This window comes from Atractosteus spatula, chromosome 3 (assembly GCF_055471065.1).
Source record: "Atractosteus spatula isolate fAtrSpa1 chromosome 3, fAtrSpa1.hap1, whole genome shotgun sequence".
NCBI lineage: Eukaryota > Metazoa > Chordata > Actinopteri > Semionotiformes > Lepisosteidae > Atractosteus > Atractosteus spatula.
Window position 1 is genome coordinate 18,708,204 of NC_142708.1, and position 22,438 is coordinate 18,730,641.

Genomic DNA, 22,438 nt, shown 5'->3' on the forward strand with positions numbered 1-22,438 from the left:
TGTTTGTTCGCTGCAGAGGTTGTGTTAACTTCTTTTCACTTAGAAAAAATCAACAAAACATTTAGTTTGGCCAGGGGTGACCAAACGTTTGCATACAACTGTATGTGACTTCAGTTTTTTCTTCAGCAAATAAAATGCAATGCTTAGTTGGATTTTAAACCTGTAGATTGACTTGGCCATTATAACATTTTCCACGATTATAAGTTGCGTGTCTGTAAAGCAATAATAAGTATTGTTTTCCCATTACTTCTGGAGGGCATTGCAACCACATTTGAAACAATAAAAAAAACAAATTTCTCATTGATATCGTGTACAATATCTTTGTCTGCATACAAGAAAGTCCTGATGTTGAAATAATATTTTTTCACCTTCTTGGTGGTACAGGGGCATGGGACTGCTCCTTCATTGCTCTTAGGTCCCATGTGCGTTTTCGAAGGGGGTCCTTCTGGAAGGAGTGTGCGTGTGTGTGGCATCTCTAATTTGTCTGTGTGTTTGCTCTGTGATGGACAGGCATCCCATCCTACTCTGTGCTTCAGCGATAGGCTCCAGGTTATGCTGACCCTTACCATGAATAAGCTTTCCTTGGATTGCACTTGATATTGCGATCTAGTCTATAGCAACATTGAAATATATTTTTTCAATAATTTATATTTTGTATGAATCACGATTAGAAAAGATTCAGAGATCATATTTTAATTGCCTTGACAGTTCGGGAGCTGTTAGCACAGCAGAGATGAAAACAACTTTTGAATATGTTTGTGTTTTTAATATCTCCCCTGGGGTGGATTTTCCTGGAACACTGAAGTGAAAAGAAATTGGTCTTAGGGTGGATTCCACATGGCAGATGGGGAGATAATGTTGCATGAAATTGTTTCATATTTTTCTCTGTATGAAGTGAGCAAGCGGATTAGATTAACGTATCTGTGCTTGAAAATTAAAAGTAAATAAAAAACAATTAAACTTCTGAGTTGTTGGCAGCAATGTATGCTTCTCTCTAGGCGTGACCCATGAGTAAAACAAGTGTATGAAACTCCCAGACTTTTTTTTTTCCCAAGGATTTAATTTTCCTTGATGCTGTTTTAAGATAAAAACGTATTATTAAATAAAAGACTTGCTCTAGAAACTTAGAAATGTGTGTTATTTTAAAGACGATGTTGTTGCAAATATGATGTTTGTGTTAAAATCTGGGCATTAGTTTGCCAGATATGATATAGGACTTTTGAAGTATCTTCTGAAGTCCAACTGAGAGGTCTTTGAAATCTGAAATCTGAGTATCAGTGACAACATCTGCAGTGTTGTACTCAGTTTCTTAAAGGTATCTTTAGGAATAGATGAAGATATAGTGGGTGACATGGTGGCGCAGTGGTTAGCATTGCTGCCTCGCAGCTCTGAAGCCCTGGGTCCAATTCTGTGCCTGCTATCTGCATGGCGTTTGTAAGTTCTACCTATGTTCGCGTGGTCATGTTTGTGTCCGTCTGTGCCCTGTGATGAACTGGTGTCCCATCCAGGGTGTATACTGCCGTGCGCTCGTTGCTTGCCAGTATAGGCCCTGTCTGCCCTGCGACACTGTACGGGCTGATGCCGTCAGAAAATAGATGGATGGATGAAGATATACTATAGCGTTTGTATTAGTTATAACTTCTAAAAGTCAGCGGCCTTCTAGGATGAAACCTCCTTCAACTCTGGTGAAGTTGAGATTAAAGAGTAGCAGTAAATGAACACATGACGTTCAGAAGAACAGTTAATATTATGCATTCAAAAATAGATTTGGCGATTAAATTCTGTTTTCTGATTAAGGTTTGTGAAACTCTGGAATAGACTTTGGAGAGGAATAATATGGAATTGTTCCTGTGTTCTTGTTGCAACAGTAAATACAAATCAGGGCCTCCCAGATTGCGACTCTGTCTGTTGAATACTAATTTATTCAACACTCAGATCTGCACTGACATTATCTTGTTAAGATTAAGTGCTTTGCAAGAGGTATCAGAAAACGTTCCTCCGACATAAATTTCAGAAACAGACTTGCTGGCGAAAAGCTGCTATAAAACTATAAAACTATAAGCTTTTAAATTGCAGTAATTTTTAAAATCAAGTCTAAGCAATCAGATCATATTAACTAGGTGTAGTTTCTGTTGAGAAATTTTGTAAAAATTACTTGTGTAATGAAACCGAAGAGCATGCTGCTAATGACAGCAACCTACTTGGTGATCTTCTAATATCAAATAAAAGCTTCTTGAGTATTTCCATATGAAGTCTTTTTGACTCAGTGGCACACAAAACTGCAGTAGTGCGCATAGGTGTAGGTTGCTGATTAAGTTCAGGGAAATTCAATCTCAAGTTTTTCTTTAAACTTGCATAATGACTACAGCTGACACAGTGTTTCTGAAGCATATGCAGAATTACTTTTAATTTTTTCTTTTATCCTCAGTGTTGTGATTATTAATCTATAACCATTAAAATCCTGCCATAAACATAGTGCTATGGGTGATGTTGAAGCGCAATATTATCCATTTCTGTTTTAAATGTGAACACTAAACTGCTGATCCCAGGCATTCTGAAAGCATTAGATGAATCTGAGAAATGGATCCCATTAGTCTTTCCTGTCTCCAGTTGAGCTTCAATGCGTCGGTTGCCCAACGGGAATAATAAAAAGCAAGCCGCTAAAGAGAAATAAAGAGTTTTGTTGACCTTCATCATTTGGCAAAGGGAGGAGTAGCTTGGCAGTGAATGCAGAAATGATTGGACCTGTTTCTGATGTCTGTGTGAAAGGTTCTGTAACAGACAATGGTTGCAGGAGAGAAAAAAAAAATCAATCATTATGCAAGAGAAGCTTACTACCTTTGATTGATGAGTGGCAGACGTTGCAACGCTTTCAGAAAGGGGGGAAAAAATCAATTTGTCATATGGCTCGTGCACGCTCCAAAATAAATCAATGCTTCTCCTAAGTGCAAAGCCAAGGCAAGAGCTGAGCCTTTCTTTCCTTAATGTTGCTTTGACTTTGGCTCCACACCTACTTAGTTAAATACTTTATAATGCACCTATGGAGTCGTAATCCATCAATCCTTTTGCCTTTAATGTTGCATTTTGTGAAAGTGGCACTGTGTTGTAGGATTTGTCACTGTGATTGGAGAACATGACAGCTGAAAAGCTCTGCTGGTGTGTAGTGTGCAGAGATGATATTTCTGGGGGCAATGTTTGGTCTTTAAACAATAGTGCAGTAGGTGGTCTGTCACAACCTCGACATCTGACTTCTACCGTGCTCCCCTCCCAACACATGGCTTCAGGCACTAAGCAGACATGTTTTAATGATCAAAGCCGAGTGTCTGTTTTTTAAAATGAAAAGATCCTTGAGCCGACAGTGGACAAAGCGGTGGTACACATGATTTTTGTGACGTACAACTGTGTTTAATATGAAGGATTGTCAATGTCATATGCTACCGTTGCCTTATAGTGCTCTGATGGAAAGTTGTCATGAATCTACTGGAGTTAAAAAAAGAAATATATCCTTTAATAGCCACCCAAATTGTGCTTTATGTCTGCATTACTGTTAAACGAAAACATTTTCTACATTGTCTATGCATTTTTTTTCAGTTTATGGATTGTCAAAGCCAGTTTTGAGTACCTTACTAAGAAATACAGGTATTGTTTTTTATTACCAGTTGGTACACAGTTAGAAATTTGCTGTGAGTCAGCATATGCTTGATGTATATATACTGTATGGGTATGGGACTTCTTTTATGAAATAGACAATTTATGGTTTCTCTGTATACAGTGCAATTCACAAGTATTCACCCCCTTTTATCTATACACTTCTGCATAGTAAATATTTCAGTCATAAATACGATGCTTGTATGGAACACTTGCGGATGAACGAGGTTGTCAGCAAAAACCATAAAGAAAAATCAATTATGTTGATTGTGCAGGTATTCACCCCTTTCACGTGACAAACCCAAATTAATTCAGGTAGGCAATATTACTTTGACAAGTCACAGGATTACTTGAATGGGCCTTATCTGTGTTCAATAACATATGTGTCATATGACACATATAACATATGTGTCATATGAGTCTCTCTGTGCATTAAAATATTCACTTTTAAAAATGGATATACAGTACATCTTTAAGTGGAATAGGACTGCATTGGAATGGGGTGAATACTTTTGCAGGGCACTGTATATACAGTATGCACTCAGTTATCAATTGACGTACTTCTGATTTGCAAGTTTTTGGTTGAACATGCCTCAAAAACGAATACTGCATCTTAATTTAGGAAGCTACTAGTTCTCACTTTAACACACTTAGACAAGGCATGCAACAGGTGCCTTAGGGCAGCGTTGGAGACAATTTGCACTGTGTGAAATGCTGTGCACAGGGATAAACAGCTCGGATGAGACGCAGGCAGCTGGGTGATCTGTAACTGTGAAGTGGCTCTTCCCGCCACTGTTCATCTCACATCGTCTCATGCTTACTCCTTAAGTCTCATAATAATGATACTTTAAAAGAAATGGCATTTAAATGGCTCACTGACAGAAAAGGACTGAAGATATGTGTGCAGTCTAAATGTGATTATGCACACATTACCTGTGCTTTCTTTCCCCACAATGTTCACCACTAACAACAGTGTTCCTTTCAAACTGTACATAAAGATGAGAAGCATTAGTAATTATTTAATTGGAAAATAACTTTTAAGTGTAATTGTATTAACATTAACATGAACAAATGTGTGCAATTGTTTTTATTTCTGAGTGGGGCCTGGAACACATCCCCTCCTCTTTATATCCATTCTTATGGTATATGAATTTTTGATTTACGGAGTGATTTGCAGGAAAACATCTGTCACATAAAATAAAGAGCTAGTGCGATTTCATGTAGAATACCTTTCAAAAAACTTCTATGTTAGAAAGGAATTGGATAAAAGGCACTTTAAAAAACAAAATAATAGTAAAGAAAAATGCAACTAATAAAGATACACAATGGTATTATTCTATACACATCAGAAAAATAAAAATAAAGATATAATAAACGATGAAAACTGGTTTTCAGACTAAAGCTTGGGACAGAGACAATATACAATATACAAACTGTGAGGTTAATAGACAACTGGGCAATTGGTTTTTGTTTAAAAATGCTGTATATTTGTACATGTTGGGGTGCTTCTGAAGTCAGATGGGTGACTGACTCAACAGTATCATGAAGACTGCAGTGTAGAGTAGTGACATTTGGTGCACATACTGTACAATTGGGAACATGAAGAACACTTTCTCTTGGAAGCGATATTGGAGCCTGAATCCCTTCAATCAGCCTTCTGGTGTTCCCATGGCATTCCAGTGTTCCCTAGCGATCCTGGGAAGAAATAGTAATAAGGAGGCCCTCCTATATACTATGTGAAGTGCTTTAGGATCCTTGGGATGAAATTTCACTGCGTAAATGCTGGAGATTGATTATTTTAGTGTTAGAGTAATACAGTATGCAAAAGAGCTGATGATTAGTGTATTGAAATAAAACAATTGTGCAAGATCACGCATTGTTTTTATCATTTCCATGAAGTTAACATTCATAATTCCCACCCAGAGCAGTGAGGCACTTCCTGTGGTATTGTAATACAATCTGTAAAGCTGCAGGTTCTTTATTTCTATTAGCAAGTTGTTGACTGACATGTATTCTAGACATTATATCAGATGGAAAGGCAATAAGTGCTACACATGGGTAAGTAAAGGTCACAGCACGGCTGCAGCCAAAGAAACTTGCAGAATATTACAACGCACACACAGTGCAAATGGTCTCCAGTAGACATTTGCTATTTTGGGTGCACAGAAGTAATGGACTTCAGAAACGCTTAGGGAAGAGTTGCATAGAGATGTATACAGGCAGAAAAGTTTTAATATGAAGATGAATTAACATGTATAAGTTTTCCATGACTCCATTATTTATCCTTCATCCATCTTGAACAACTGAAGACATTCTTTAAAGCCTAAACATTTTTTGCTTCTGTTGTTAGGAACCAGATGTGTGTTGGTTGGACGACACAGTTCAAAGAAAATGTAAGTGGTTTATCTTGACCTGAACCACAGGTGTCTTGGATTAGCCTATCAGTAACAGACACATTCCTCATATTTTAGCTTTTAGACCAAGCTTTAGAAGCCGATTCCTTACAGCAGAGCCCATGAAAAAAGGACAACGCTGTCTGTCTTCATCCGTCATTTGTTGACTGATGGTCATTGGTGTTTCCTGTTTTTCCTGTCCCTGAATAAGGCATTATTTCAGTTGTTTCTAATTAGACAAATGCGGATTAGGGTGTGTGATGTTTAAAGGTATTACAGAATATAAATATTCATGGCATGCCAAACGTTCACTGACTCGTGTTTCTGCTTGTCCTTTTTGTAGATTTTAGTATTCATTAAGGATAATATTCAGAGTAGTAAAATCTGTACCAGCAATCTTAAGAAATTGCTTTTCAGAATAGAAGTCCTGTTAAGCCAGGTGACAGTTCTGGGATATAACATCAACACTCCAGTCTATGAATCAGGCCCATGGGAAAAGATAAAATAGCTGAGCAACAAGCTTTTTTTGAAGTCAATAGTAAGTAAAATAAATGTAACATGCACAATTGGGAATTGAATTGAAACATTAGCATTATTACGTTGAATAGTAAACATCTTTTACAGAATTGTAGAATTTTAGGTGGAAATATTCAGTAAACTACAGGTTCTTCTCTCGCTGTGGTTTAACAAACCAGTAAGCGCAGAAGGCGCTTCTATATGGTGATTCAAGACATAGTATAATACAGTCTTGACAACTGCAAAACTGGCACGTGAAACCATTGCATCAACCTGTTTTTGCCTTTTCTATTGGGGAAAAAAAAATTAATGACATACTAGGTTTATACAATGGTTATTTCATATAGCAAATCCATCCCCATTTAATTGCCGAAAAGACAAAACATGCTTCTTTTGTTTCCTTTTGATTGTCAGTGATGCTATACTTTATTAGTATACTGCCTTTTCACTTACTTTCTTCAATCTGCTCAAACCTTTTTTGACACAAACTATGTCTGCAAATTGGTCATGGTATGGATAGTGTTCATCTGTGTTTAATTTCCCATCATTTGTCAGAGTTTAAATTTGTAAATGCATGTATGAAAGGATCATGTTTTGGGAGGTTACCCATGAGCTGTGTGTTTTTGCAGTGAAATGACTTGAGAAGGGAGATGCCTGATAAATGCAAATTAACATTTTGTTTTCTGAAATTGGCCAGGTCTGACTGTGGGAGGTAAAGCATTTAATTAGAGGAGGCTCTGTGAGTCTGTGGATGATGATGTAACGGAAGAAGACACCTTTAGACAGCCTGCACGAAAAGGAAAATATTTTATTGCTCCCCATTAATGGTAGCTCAGGCCTATACTGTATATCGATGCAGCTGTTGCCATGTCTAAGAAGCCATGTTTAGAGGTTAAGAAACAGGCAGGACATCAGAGCCAGCAATAGAGACATCTCACTGCCGGCCCATTCATGGCAAATGTGCTTAAAGAGAACAGCCTCCTCTTCAGCTTCTCATCTCATGCGACACAGCTTTTGTTTTCAGGGCTGAAGTTTTCAGTGAGGTTGTGCAACTGGCACTTGGGGTCTGTGATGGTAGCAGGTGAGGTTTCCTACACTTGAGTGCTTAGTAAGACAAACAGCTTGGTGTACTCAAAGTATCCAGAGAGCATGCAGGTGTTGGGAGTGCTATAGTCTATTCATCCCAGTAGGTCTTGTTATTCTGTCAGCAAGGTACAGGTATTAGTACAGGGAACCTGAAACTGTCTACTGGGGCCATACAGTAACTCCTTTAAGCATCCATGCAATATAATACATTCAGTGGGATCAAGGTTTGAAGGATACACTAGTTGAACAGTTCCTTGTAAAACGAAATTAAAAAATTCTGTGGACATACTGTGCGTCTCTGTAGAAAGGCTAGTCTCAGTGTTAGTCTGCTTGTATTAGTGTGCTGGGATTAGTTTGCTGTGCTGACAGAAAGTATTAAGAAACTCATTTATTAAAAAGCTTTACTGCTTTATTTTATGAAGCAAGGCAAAGAAAGTAGAAAAGGTTTAGTAGCAGACTTGCAGCCACTGTATTCTCAAAGCAATAAAGTAGATTAATTTTTTTTTCTGTAGCTGACTAGGAAACTACAGATGCGGTTCTTTGTGTGAAACTAATATTGTGAGGCTTTGTGTCTTACTAGCATCAGATACATCATATTGAAGTTTAACCCTTTAATGTGCATTCTGTCTAGTGAAATCGGAAGGAAGCCAGAAAGATTGATCTTGGCAGATACCTTAAGAAAAAATAGAATAACTAAAGAAGACATTGAGTATATTACAAAAGACACATTTTATTACTGATAGAACATTTTCATGAAAATCATATTTATTAAATAACAGAAATATTTAAGTTGTGCTGTGTTTATGAGCACCACAGTAAGGTTTTAGAAATTTACCTTAACTTCAGTGGCTTTATAACCGTTATAAAATTGTTTATGAATCCACTGTTAAAAATAAACTAAAGAACAGGACAGAACAGTTATCTAGTTAATAATAACAATTTATAATATGAAAGTAAATACACTGACAAAGCCTATATCAGGCTTTAAAAATGTTTTGAAAATGAAAAAGACCTTTTTTTGCCTGTTTGAATAGTTTAGAGAAGTGCATTACAGAAATTAATTCGCTCAGCACAAACCCTTTGAGGGTTTTTATTGGATGTTTGTTTTTCTTGCAGTAGGGCTTTCTCTATCAAACCTCTGACAGGGCGGGTTATAACATTAAATGATACTATTGAATCATTTGTGTTTTTTTTCCAGTGATAGCCATAAAGTCCTTAATATTGTAAAATGTAAAAAGACTGGCGTTAGAAAGCTTAAGTGATATTTCTGATAACTTTTAATAAGCTAGGCCCTTGATAAGCCAGTGATCCATGATGTGCTCTATCCAAATTAGTATATAAAGAGACAGTGTAGATTAGCAGAGCCATTGATTAGGGGTGCAGCAGTTTCAGTGGAAAGTGTAGAATGACTTCCAGTGACCATGTCAGAATTAATAGGATTCTTAACAATGTCCTCTAAATTTTCTGTTACCATTAAGATGTCAGATTTTATTTTTTTATATATATATACAAGAACAACAAATACTTCTTTCCGTTTAGGTTAACTGTTGCAGTTAACCTTCATAACAACTGGAAGCAAGTTCACCATAGTAATGTAAGATTTTAAACTCATCTTGTGAATGTCCTCTGTTTTAAATACACATGGGGTTTCTGAAAATTCTCATGCTTATCTTAACAAGGGCTGATAAGTTCTATGAATATCTACTAAGAGGGGCATGTTTTTATCCTCTTGTCTCCCAAAAAGGGAAAAATAGATTTGTATTCCAGTATCTCTCATACTTCATGATATTGAACACAACATGATTGCTACATTGCTAGTGCAGTTCTGAATGTTTCCTTAAGAAACACGATTTAGTTTCATCTCATCCTGTGGGATCTAGATTTATAAAGTCAGTTTGTTAGGTGGCTAATGCTGTAATTTAGAATTGCATAGTATCAACATCTATAAAGCAATACTGTACATCTGTTACTGACTTTTCAAAGGTTTATCAGTTAATTTGACAGAAGTGTAACTTCTTTTATATTTATTTTGATTTTATTCTGCATCTTTTTAATTATTCATCCCATTCGAAACACATCTGGGCAGCCATGTTTTATCTCCACTATTTCTAAATGTAGGGATTTGTTATTTAGAATCAAATGCACATTTTGTAAAGAGTCCAAGGGTTAAAAAGAATAATAAAGGCTACATCAAGACTAGTGTATTTATAAAGATGAATTATTTTAATCAGTGAACCAATCTAAAATCAATGAAGTGCAATTCACTATTTAGGGAGCTGGTAGTTAAATGGACCATTGAATTTCTTTTTTATACTGTAATGTGGTGATCACAGTGACCAGTTCTGAAAATGCCTTCTTCGTTAATTTCATGGCTCATGGCAGAATAGTTCTCTAACAGGCACTATTACAAATTGCTACCTAATTTCATATAGTCAATATTTTTTAGTCCTGTAATTACCTAATTGTTCAATTGCAGATTCTCCATGCCTGTGGATGTACTTAACATGGGCTTGAAATAGAGATGGGAAAAACTTTATTTTTATTCTCCGCTATTAAATAGACATCTGGTTAAAATATTCATTTTTGGCTCAGCTCTGTTGACAGAAATTAGGCCTCTGTCAGGACACATGCATGTAAGTCCTGCACTTACATGTGGTAAATTTTGAAGAGGTAAAATGGCAGTAGGTGTCAGTTTAATATCTCTCAGAAATAATGGAGCCCAGCCTTTTGTTTAAAACCTCTGTTTGAGCTCACCAAGCAGACAGTCATTTATCATGCCACTTGCTGAACAGATTAATTGTGGAGCAATTTCTGTCTTCCATTTTTAACAGGATCCTTATGCTGTAATGTGTAGGTGCATACAGCAATGTGCTGTAACTGGATCTGCCGTGTCCGAGAATCTAACTTTTGTGTGCTGTAAAAATTTGGCTTTTGGTGATTGCAGCACTCCTATAAAACGATTAAGACGGAAATGTGAAAAACAGGTGATCAGGTTGGTCTTCGTCATTGTAAAGAGAGTAAGTTCCTGGATTCCATAAGAGATTCCTTGGAGAATATATTGACTTCAGAAATATATAAGTGAGGTCTGTGGGGCTGCACCATCGATCTTATTCATTCCAGTCTTGACCAACAAGCTGCACCATTGCTCCATTTTTCTTGCTGTAGTTATCAAAACACATCTCAAGTTACACCACAAACCACAGATATTGTATTGAAAAATGCAGGCTCCTTAAATCTCTTTGAAGGCGATTGTGCTTTATTTAGAAGATGATATTCTTGCAAGCTGATGAACCAATTTTTGTCACAAAGCCTTAATGGCTAATTTAAGCATGTAAAAGATGAAATGGTGCCAATAATAAGCAAAAGCGCAAGTCTCTGAGAATTATGTATTTAGACACTTCCTAATGGGTTCCTGCAGGCAGTGTGCAGTAGAAAGGGTCATGTCCCATTATTAGACTATGCAAGTATATTGGGCTTCTACATCAGAGATTTTGAAGCTATTTGCTGAATGAGGTCAGGTGTATCACTGTGAGGAGGCTATGGAGGTCTGTGCAGCTAAATTTATGCAGTTACAATGAGCTGTAATGCTTCTGGCATGCTGAGTACAGAACAAAGCCACCTGGGACCAAATACACTTGTTAATCTTCCACACTCTGGGCTGTATCAGGCAGAACTGTGTGAAATAAACCATGCAGGACAGAGCCATGGAGAGACTCTTTGCTCCCATGAATAGCGCCCACTTTATCCTTTTGAAACACAGGGAATATAAAAAGCCTCACCGAAAAAGCACAGTGAAAAGAAACGGATGCCTGGAAAAATGTTGAGTAATAAATGTTTTATGTTTTCATTTTTTAAAAAAGAAATAGCAAAGTAACCCATGTAGAAGTCATATTGTAACCTAGATCTGCTTGACACTACTTTGAAGGAGGTGTGCAGAGCAGTAAACCAGCATGGTTAAGGTTTTTTGTCTTCCTCATTTCCTCATCTGTTCTTAAAAAAAAAACAAAGATTTTAGTTTGATTTTTTTGAGGAAAGTTTGTATTTGGTGATGAATGCAAAACAATTCAGAAAGGAATAAAACCATGTTGATTGTGCTAAAAAAGCAAAACTGATTTGTTATACATGCAGCTAGAAGTCTATTAGGTTTTACTTGATATTTGAACTTGTGTAATGCATTTTATATAATAGCTTTCTGGATAATAGGCACAGATGAATTTGCTGTGCACAGGTGTGTAGTTAATATTTCATTTTAACGGTCAATATAGTATCAAATCAAAGTGCATTATTTCATTGTTAATTTATATCCTTCTGAAATGATATATTGTAAACATTATTTCATGGTACATTAATTCAGAATATAATTGATACTTTAAAGTTGGTGCCCATTCATGATACATTAGGTTTAGCACTCAGTATAAATGAAATTGGAAATCACTGTAATGTGTTGTGCAGTGTATCTGTCAGAAGCCCAAACCATGCAATAACAAGGTAAGTAGAAAGTAGGTTGTTTTTAGAATAAGTGCACCTTTAGTTTTTCTTTTGTGTTTGACCTGCCGTCCAATTGTAATGCAAGCACATGATAAATATATTTTTAAATCAATTTTCACCTGGCAATGATTTTATTTTAAATTAAGCTTAATGTTTTTGCAGATTATTTTCCATGTGCGATGTTAGTCAAAGATACTCTTTAGGTTAAGCAAGCTTAAAAATGCATAAGAAGTAGATTGTGTATTAGTGTAGGCCTCATTTTTTATCTTCTTTTTCTTGAAATGTCTTACTTCTCTGTTTAATTCACAGTTAACTGGCCTGGCTAATTGCTAATCTTTTTGTGTGAGTTAATTCACCAGAAAATAACTGTTAAAAAGCCGTTTGAGAACATTCTGAAGTGGCCTGTTTGTTTGAGGATGTTCAAGAAACACAGAGAACAAATTTTAACAGCTGCCTCATATCTGTGTTCTTTCACAGCAGATCCCACTGAGGGATTGAAGGAGAAACATGTTTTTCCCTAAATGCCTCAGTGTTATTTTTCTTATTTTTGTGCTGATGCAAACCTACAGGTACGGTACATACTTGATAATTTAGTAGAGCAAGTCACGAACAAGTTTTAAGATGTTTACTGAACCACAAAACATATGAAGCCATCTGATGACATACATTTAAATTCCACAACATACTGTATGTTGTAAAAAAATACATGATTTGTATGTTTCCTTCTTTCAGCCCTGTTTTGAGAACTGAGAATGAAGTAAATTTCGTTTGTTACTTACAGTTGGTAAATTATCTAGCGAGAGAAATCTTCTCATTCTTTTGTTTGACCTAAGCGTATGGAGTTTAATAAGGTCAGCAGAATGCCCCACCCTCAATTTTACCCCACATCTCTGTAAAGGGCTGACTACTGTATATATTGTGCATATTGTAAGCACTTGGATGTGTCTGCATGTTGCTTTCTCTTTAAAGAATGTTTTTTTAGGCAGTTTGCTCTGCTGATGTGTAGTTTTCTGTGGAAATTGTCCAGGATAACACATAATCAATGAAGTTGATTTCTGGTGATTGGCTGGGCTGAGGCAGAGCTGTGTTTTGGGACATCTTTTTGTCATTTTGCAATTTCAGCTGGAAGCTGTAAAGTAAATGGATGTTTTTGGAACCTGGGCATTGCCTACTTTGGTTTAATCTGTATAGTCTGTTTTTTAAATACAACTAAGCTCTCAACAAAGCTAATCAATAAAGAGGTTTGATTTGATTTATTTAACTAAAAACCCTGTGTTGCTCAGCATGGCCTGTCCTCATGGTGGAATGTAAGTAAATTAGCAATAGCATTTGACCTACAGACACAAGGCACTCCTTCAGCTAGTGTCCTGAATGTTGAAAGCTTTTGCATCTGTACATTTTTAGGGCAGGACCCTTCTAGGAGTTTAGTTTAGTACTCGGGGTTTTACAGTCTTTGCACAATATTTGCACCATATCCTTTAGAGAAGAGTTAAACTTGTGGTATCTGTTTCTCCAGACAGTTTTTGTTTAATATATGCGTGAACTTTGCACTATTAAGTAGTTCTACCATTAGTAGCAACATGGAATTTAGAGGACGTTATACAGAAGGATATTAATCTTTTGACCCGAAAAGCTGGCTTTTGATTGCCGTCTGCCAGAAGGCCTTCAGTGACCTCATACAGAAAAGGTTTAGCAGGCAGTTTGAAAAGCATTTTTAAAGCGGCATTGTCATATTCGTGAACTTTCACAGGTCTTTGTTGTGTTCAAGAAAAGGATTTTAAACCCGCTGATTATTTATGTCGCGGCAGTCGGCACACTGCTTCCTGGATCTGCAGAGGGGGGTAGGAGTCCTGAAGGCGAGGTGAATTGGAAAGAGCTTCAGCCTTGCAGTTGGTGCATAATCCTTTCTGCTGCGGGTGTCGCCCTGGCCTGGCACCAGGGAACAAAAGCAGCTGAATTGGAAATGGTGGGAGCTGTGGGCCCTTCCATTCGCAGCGCATGTCATGGCTCATAGTCCGTGTCAGGTCTCTGTTTGATGCCCTTTATTCCGTCTGACAGATGCAGGGAAAGTTCTGCAAGGGGGAAGTGATCACTAGAGTGAGGGCAGTGTCAGATCAAAAGTGCCCAGTGATCAAACAAGGCAAAGGTTTGTGGAAGAAGCCTTTCTTTTTTTGCCCCCCGACATCTGCCTAATCACTAAGGGGAGAAGAGCAAGCGTGTCAGATTGAGCTGATCCACTTTGATGTGCAGGCACTACAGAGTGGAGCGGTGGCCTGATCTGGGACTGGGTTGTCTTCAGTTCAGCTGAGCTCAACAGGAAGTTGCATGTTTCTTTGTTCTCGTATGACACGCCAATACCCGTAAGCTCAATACTAATACATTTTTTAGCCTGTGTTTACACACACACATACATATATATGTATATGTTTTCCACCCCCCGCCTTAAAAAAAAAAACTTGTACGACAAAACATGAATGGTACTGTATATACAACTTGATGTAATGAATTGTTAAATGTGGAGGAAACACGTTTGGAAGAACGCTTCTGTTATTTTTTCCTTCATATGAATTTGCATGCTCGTCTGAAATATGAATGTAATGAAAGAGTATGACAAAAACCTCTTTAGATGTGTAAATAACTACTAAGCAGTCTTAGTGCTGATCAAATTATTCCCACAGCACAGTACAACAGCTAGAAATGTGTCTGCTGCTTAAGCAGATCTCACTTTTAGGAAACTTTCCTGGTTATTTTCCTTGCCCCTTTTAAACTCAAGATTGCAGAGAAGTAGCTGTCAAAGGTTTTTAAAATTCTGCATGACCAAAGGTGTTCACAATAAGTCTTCTGTCATTTCTGCTGGACAGTTTTAAGTAGCTATTATTTGTTGTCTATATTCCATGTGCCATACGGTAAGTAATCAATTTTGATCTCTTTTATGCATAGCCAGAAGTCTCTAAGTAGTGTCTCTGCATTCATATTGCATTGTTAAATTTTATATTTCCAAGCTCTCTTTGGAGACTATGATAAATTGTAGAGTTCTTGAAGAAATGTTGAGAATATCTTTTCACTAAAACTTGGAAATGTAATGAAATTTGAAGGCTGTGAATTTTTGGGACGCTCTCAGCATGCTCTCCTCTGTCTCAAGTTGGAAAAATAATCTCATTAATTGAACCTCTAATGGGTTTCAAAATGTAAGTTGAAAGAATAGTAAAGCAAGGGACTCGCTTTAATGTAAACAATCTAGTTAACTGCGATTGCTTAATAGAATTGTCCACCTTAAAAAGTTCTACATTAAGATGTACAAAATACATTACCTCTCAGCAGCACCCAGCTGTTCTCATGAGAAAAATTATGGATTTTTATAATTGCCATCCTATTTAACTACCTAATTAAACACAGAAAGTGCAACCTGAGGCACTATTGAAATGATTCAGTCACAGTTCAGTAATGCTTCTAATAGACAGAGGGACACAAATTAGACTAGCTATATTTGGTGTATTATACTGTTTCTACTGCAGCGAAGATGAGTGTTGTTGAAATATATGATTTTTATTGTCAGTCTGAAATTGCATTTTACAGTAGTTAAATTTACGTTTCTTTGGGATTTATAGCTTATGCCGTTTACGGTACTAGGTTTTTCAGTTTTGAGTCAATGGCTGAATTTCATAATGTGTCCTTTGCACAAAGTTGAAATGTGAATTCCTGAATATGTTAAGATAAGAAACATTTAAAATGACAGTTTCTTGACTTTATTGACCAATCATTTTATTTGATCAAGTTCACATTGCATTCAACCATTTTATCTCCAACTCTGATTTTCTATGAAATGTTCTGACTTTTTTCTGTCTTTTGCAAACGTTATATCAATATTCAGTATTTTGGGTTGTATTTTGTGTGGAATATGACTGAGGAAATAGTGAAATGGGCTGTGTTAAATGAAGTGATCATGTGTTTTTCAAAATGGAAGTATAGTAGTTTAATAAGGAAATATATTCCACATTTTTTTTGCTCTCTGCTACAAGGCCTTATCAAAGAATCTTAATTGAAACATTTAAATAGTTTATTCATTGAAAATGTTTTTAATGGCTGGCTATACTTCAAAAAGTAAGTTGGATGTAAATTAAGCTACCTTAATTGGAATCCAATAGTCTTTTAGTCAGCGAAGCATTTGGTGCCTGATACCTCTTCAATCCTTTCTGGCTCTGCATAGCTTAACAGGGAAATCGGTAATTAAACTTTTTAAACCGACTACCATCAGTCCAAACTTTGTGGAGCAATGCAATGAAGTAAATATACTACATAAATTGTAAATAGACATCTTCTTATACTGCACCTTTCAAATTATGAATATGAAAGTGGGAACAAGGTCATTGGAAGTAATCCTCATTGTTTTCTAGCAAAAAAACTTAAAATAATATTGTGCATGCAGATCATGTGCATAATTAGCAATACATTCTGGCTTCTTCTGTATGTAGTCTTGAGCAGTTTACAGTCATCAAGAGTAAACCATGATACTAGCTAATGACTGTCCAAAGGGAGTAAACATTTAAATCAAACCTCCTTTATAGTACTAACCTATCCCAAGAGTTTTTTTGTTGAGGTTGTTAGTATTCTTTGAGTCATAACTGTTACCTTTTTCTTTTTTCATTGCCTTAAGCCAGTAACACAGCTGTCTTTTTAAGCCATACACTCTGCAGTTCTAAAGAGCAGACATGGGAATTGCATTTTATTACATTTCAGAATTGCCAGTAACCCTGATGTACTTTTTTTTTTGCAAATCAAAACCAAGAAGGACAGTTCAGTAAACATTTGTTTGCTGCATGATCCTCTGTGCTGTGAACCAAAGACCAAATAAGATTTCCCCTTTTTGTGAGAGAGTTTTGCATTTTTTTCACTTCTGTAATGATACAAGTGAAAGTTGGTGTTGTCAAAAAATTTGGGTACAAATGTAAATTGTAGTGTAAAGAGGTAACATAAGCTATAGTGTAAACAGCAATCTTAACTGGGTGGGATGTGAAAAAAATGTACAGTATTGAGACGGGATGAGCCAATGACAGGAAATCAGGTAGAGAGAGCTGCTACCTCCTCTGTGATGCTTTATGTGCCCAGTGCTTCTCTGAGGTTACCGTTACCAAGTCAGCAGCTTTAGATGTGAGGCAGCCCTGCTCTGAAGCCCTCTGCTTGTTAAGGATCAAGAAAGCCCCACACAAAGCCAAATGCCAACATTTTTGCTTTATGTTCTCCAGTCATATTTCTTATAAAAGGCCCTCTAATTACCTATCTATGTGGTATAAGTAGTATCTAAATTGGTGAATATTAACATTCATGTAGCCACATCACTTGTACGCTTTGCAAAACACTGAGGAATCATGAAAAACACTTCATAACACAACTGATTGAATTGTGAAAAAAGGATGAGATGGTACAGCGGCTCAAGGTAAAAAATCAGTTTAAAAAATCCATGAATAGCATTATGAAAAATATTTAGAAATGAGCCCACTATGGAAAGGGGAAAGATCAGCTCAGATCCCACACCTGCATCAACTGGCTGACTGACAACCAGTGGAACAGGTGGCATGAAATTCTCTGTACAGCAAGTCAAATTAAAGTTATTCACAGCCAGACAGATTTTCATCACTACAGGATATGTTATAACAATGACTCCACTGGGTCTTTAAAATATCTTTTCAATGAATTTTACATTCCTTATTTAAGCAAGCCAAAGATTCCAAAAATGGGTGCTTAAGACCAGATTCCTTTCCATCAGACAATGGAAGATGGCATCTCACTGACCGTACATGTAAATGTAAACTCCTAAAACCTAAGAGAATGATTTTCTACTCAAGAAAAAGTAGACTGGAAATGTTCACTGCTACACTTGCAGAAAATAGACCTTAAATGACCATTTTCATTAGGGTGGAATCCATTACACTGTCACTAATGACTATGCTGTTGTTAAGTATCCCATAATCCTTAAAACACTGATGAAGGCTAATCACCTTGGAAATTATAAGGGAAAGCTAAATGCACTCAGTTGCAAGTGAATTATAACAGGTCAGGAGTTTACATGGAAGCAAAATATAGCCCGGCTCTATGGGGATACCCTCTTAGCTTCGTACTTGCTGTTTTCTGCAGGACAAGACAGTTGGATCACCCATTGGCAACATGTTTTCATTATTCTGAAAGATTAGACTTGGCGTAAACCTATGAAATGTAACTCTTGGCTGCTGGCCTAAATGCAGTTTATAGCTCGTGTTGTAATTGCTGTAGTTTATGCGTCGCATGCTGTGTTTTCTTAGTGATTACCAGTTTGGTGTCAGGTCATTTTTATTTTGTGCTTGGAGAGTGTTAGGCTGAAAAAGGTATAGATGTGTTTTTTTAGAATGCTTATGGTGGTGTATTGATAAACAGTGAAACACTTGGAAGGAGTAATTATTCCAATTAAACTTTTACGTGCATTTTATTTGATCTGGTCCTGTGTTATATATGCATCTTATTGGAAATGACACCTTTATAAATCACAGAATCGGATTTTTAAATAGTAAAGATTTCCTTAATATATATAATACCTTTTGTGCTAAAAAATGTTTTCATGACAAATCAGGGGTATAGTAAGATGCCAGTTACAGAATTTTGTGAGGATATTTCTGGAGATTCATTTTGTAAAGACTGTAAATTTTGAATCACGTCTATTTTTAAAACTGTGCTTATTGATCACTATTCAATACCTTAACCTTACACTGACAGTTTTTAGATGCGTTATCAAGATCACAGTGTGCATGGTCTACACTGGGAATTAAGATTGCATGGTCAGTTATTTTTATTTATTTTTCAGCAGCCGTGCTCTTGCACAATTCCCAAGTTCCCAAAGTGTGACGAATCATTCAGAATAAAAATATTGCTTTTTTAAAATACCGGCATAGAAAGGTTGCATTTTTTCATTCAATTAATTAGTTCAAACTACAAAATAGATTTTAAGAGTTGAAGAAATATTGTAGCCTAAATGAATGGAAGGCCTTCCACGTCTTCCTTGTGTGGGTTCGTTTCACACCCTTCCCACTTGCATGCAGGTATGTCCCTAAAATGCTTTTTAAAGATCTCAGTACATCAACTTCCACAGCTCAGTTTGATGCCCTTCTCCAAAAACATGCCTTGTTTTTGTGGTTTTTTTTTTTACCATCCCAGGGTAAGCCGAACTTACCCTCCATGTGTCCTCTGCTTGCAGTATTTGACGTAATTCAGTTTTGCTGCCTGTACTAGGGACAGCATGGTGGGCCCGATAATAATTCATAACGCCTGACATTTGATTTGCACGGAGTTAGAGGGTTTTTAAGGAAAGCAAAGTGCAAAATCATTACAATTGAAACAATGTGAAAAATAAGAACACATACGCGTTGTGAATGAAGAATTCTAATATCAAAATAAGATCCTCTTCTTCTGCAAAGCATTTTGTTAAGAAAATGCCTTTTTGTTTCAATTTTTTTTCCTCTATTATGTAATTTTTAAACATTCAAAGTCGGTAAATTTTTGTTGGGACTTTGGTGAAGCAAGATTTTAAAGAATTTCTTAAATACATAATACAGAATATGCACAATGTTCTGTGGAGTTTGCATCAGCTTGAATGAATTTAATTTTTTTTTTCTTAGGACCTGTACAGCACCATGTAAAGATCTTATTAATCAGCAGAATGGAATACAGTCTTAAAACAACTAGCCTGCCAGCCCTTTTATTTGACTGAAGCTCCAGTCTGTCATGGCCTGACTCGGAGTTTCCCTGTTTGTGCACCTCTCCTGGCCTGCCTGAGGCTGGTGAAGCTGGCATGGAGTGGTCATATCACGTACCTCCTCTCGCCATGGTCCACACGTGCACTGCGGACAGATCGTACAAGTGCGATACAAGGCGTACCAGGCACTCTTCCAACATGTTGCATAGGTTAGGTTATAACTTTAAAGAATTGAAAGACGTCACTGCATTTGCAGAGTGAAATACACGTCTTGATTCTCTAAATTTTAGGTTAAATTCATGCGTCTAAGTTGATGGAAAAACATGCATTTTTAGTGGGGAAAAAAATAAGGTTAAACAGTACATGCAAAAACTTCTGGTTGGTTCAGGAAAAAGAAACTCAGAAAATACAACTTTTTCATGTTCTTTTAATTTTTCATACAACATTTCAAGTTCATTGATACCAGTATTTTTTTTTTATTTTCTCAAAACTTGTTTAGCCAGCATGGTAAAATAGCATAAGGTTTCAGTAATGTGTTGAAATGATTTACATTGATCCTGAGATTATTTACAGTTTCCACTAGAGGGCAACAAATGCAATATAAAGATGCAGTTTTTGAATAAAGCATGGTTCAATTATTATTGGTTATATTCGTCCAGTTCTTTACATTTATTTTCAAACATAATTCCTTTTAAGACACATATGCTGGTTTAGACGGACCTGTATTATCATGTAAAATTATTAGTCTTGCAGAAAGCCAAAAGGCCAGACATTTGGTATTTTGAATCAATTTCTATTGTGATAATTTGTTATCCTCTTTCTCAGCACAATTGGTGCCAACCAAGTCCTGAAAAGCTACAGACACTGACATAAAATATTAAAATGCAACATTACATTCCTTTAATGTATGTGAAGGTTTGTACTAAACTGAATATTATCAGCATATATGTGCAGTAGCAGTCAAGTTTTGTGGTAGGGGGCAACTGGATTTACTGAAATGTCACAGAATTGGAATAAACTGCGATTTAGTACATAAATTGATTTATATTTTAAAAAGCACCTTGGAAGTATGACACAGGATAGTAGATCTGGACTTGTAACTGAAGGTTGTGTGTTCAAAGCCTACGTGGCACAATGCGGTTCTAGTAAAATTGCACCCATTCCAGTAAATCAAGTTGTATAAATGACGGCAAATGTAAGTCACATAAGATAAAAGTATCAGACAAATATTGATCTCTGTTTTGGTTCTGCTTTACAGGGAATTTATGGTAAGGTTTATTCATCAAAATATCCCTTTTAATTAGTAACTATATATACTGTATACACTCTGAACATTCCCTTACACAACTGAAACAATGTACTGCCACCTGCTCTTATCTGATCTGGCCAAGTCACTTCTCAATATTTCTTTACCACACTGTATAGCTCAGTGTTGATTCTGTATACTTTTGTTGGTTTCCTTGCCTGAATATGTGTTGGACAGCCTTTTCTCTTAACCTTATACCATCTTCTTGAAAGTCTCGCTCCTGATTCCTTGTGAAGAGTATTTGTGGGTTTTCTGTGCTTGAAATCACATCTCCTGATTGTATTTGCTGTACACTCCTCCTAAAGTCTCTTCCAGTCCTGAAAGAACGAGCAATTTGTAGCTGTTAGTTTGTAGAAAAAATACACATTTCTTTGGTCTCATTTCATTTGACTAAATACCGAACCTTCTTTTTAAAGGGTAATCGTGTAACAGGAGTATCTTTTGTGGTACTTCTTTTTGTGGTAAATACCAATCAAATTCCTTACCCATTGCATATTGTATTAATAGTGTATACAGAATAATGGTATATTTTTCCTACTTCAGTGATAACAGATCAGTTCTTATTATTTTAGCACTTCAAAATGCATCCATACTCTTTATGTCCTTTTTCAATATCTATTTAAAAATCACATATGCAAGTTGCAAAATTTCAGTTAACTTATGTTATTTTCAACAAGTGATCCAGGGCTCTCATTTGGAGTTAAAAGTAAAGGAAAAATAACTTTCAAAGTGTAACAACGTCTATACATATGTACAGCAATAAAAAGTTCTAGTATGTTTTCAGCCTTGTTCACCAAGATTATTTTTTATGAAAGTTTTTATGAAACCAAAAAAGTACTAAAGTTTATTAATATGGTATATGTTGTTTTTCCTATAACTGAAAAGAAAGCAGATTTTAATGCTGAATACATTTTCTAAGGTAAAATTTATATTTGGGATAGGGTGAAGAGTCCTGTGGCCATGGTTTTTAGAAAACCAGTGCAGTGATGGCCATTAAACCATCTAATATGCATAAATGTACTTTGGAATATAAAAGGACAAACCCATCTTACCGAGGAAGGACAGTGAATTGAATTAACCTTTCATTTGTGATGCATTACTTATTTGCGGTTTTTGGAGAGACCCGCACAGTGTAAAACCAGCTGTATTGTGTTGTTCACACTGCCTTGTTTTTCCGTTTTGTCTTTAATAAGTATTGTAATTATTATCAGGCGTTGAAAAGAGTGAGTGTCACAGACATGCAGGAAATGTCTGCAGCCGCAAACAATATGTTGATATGGT

At 36.3% G+C, this 22,438-nt stretch overlaps 1 protein-coding gene across 1 annotated transcript in view; it reads left to right on the forward strand.

The window, feature by feature from the left end:
- The window catches only part of fbxl17 (F-box and leucine-rich repeat protein 17), a 316,022-nt gene that overhangs the window by 34,122 nt on the left and 259,462 nt on the right, over positions 1–22,438 (forward strand). The window lies entirely within an intron of this gene.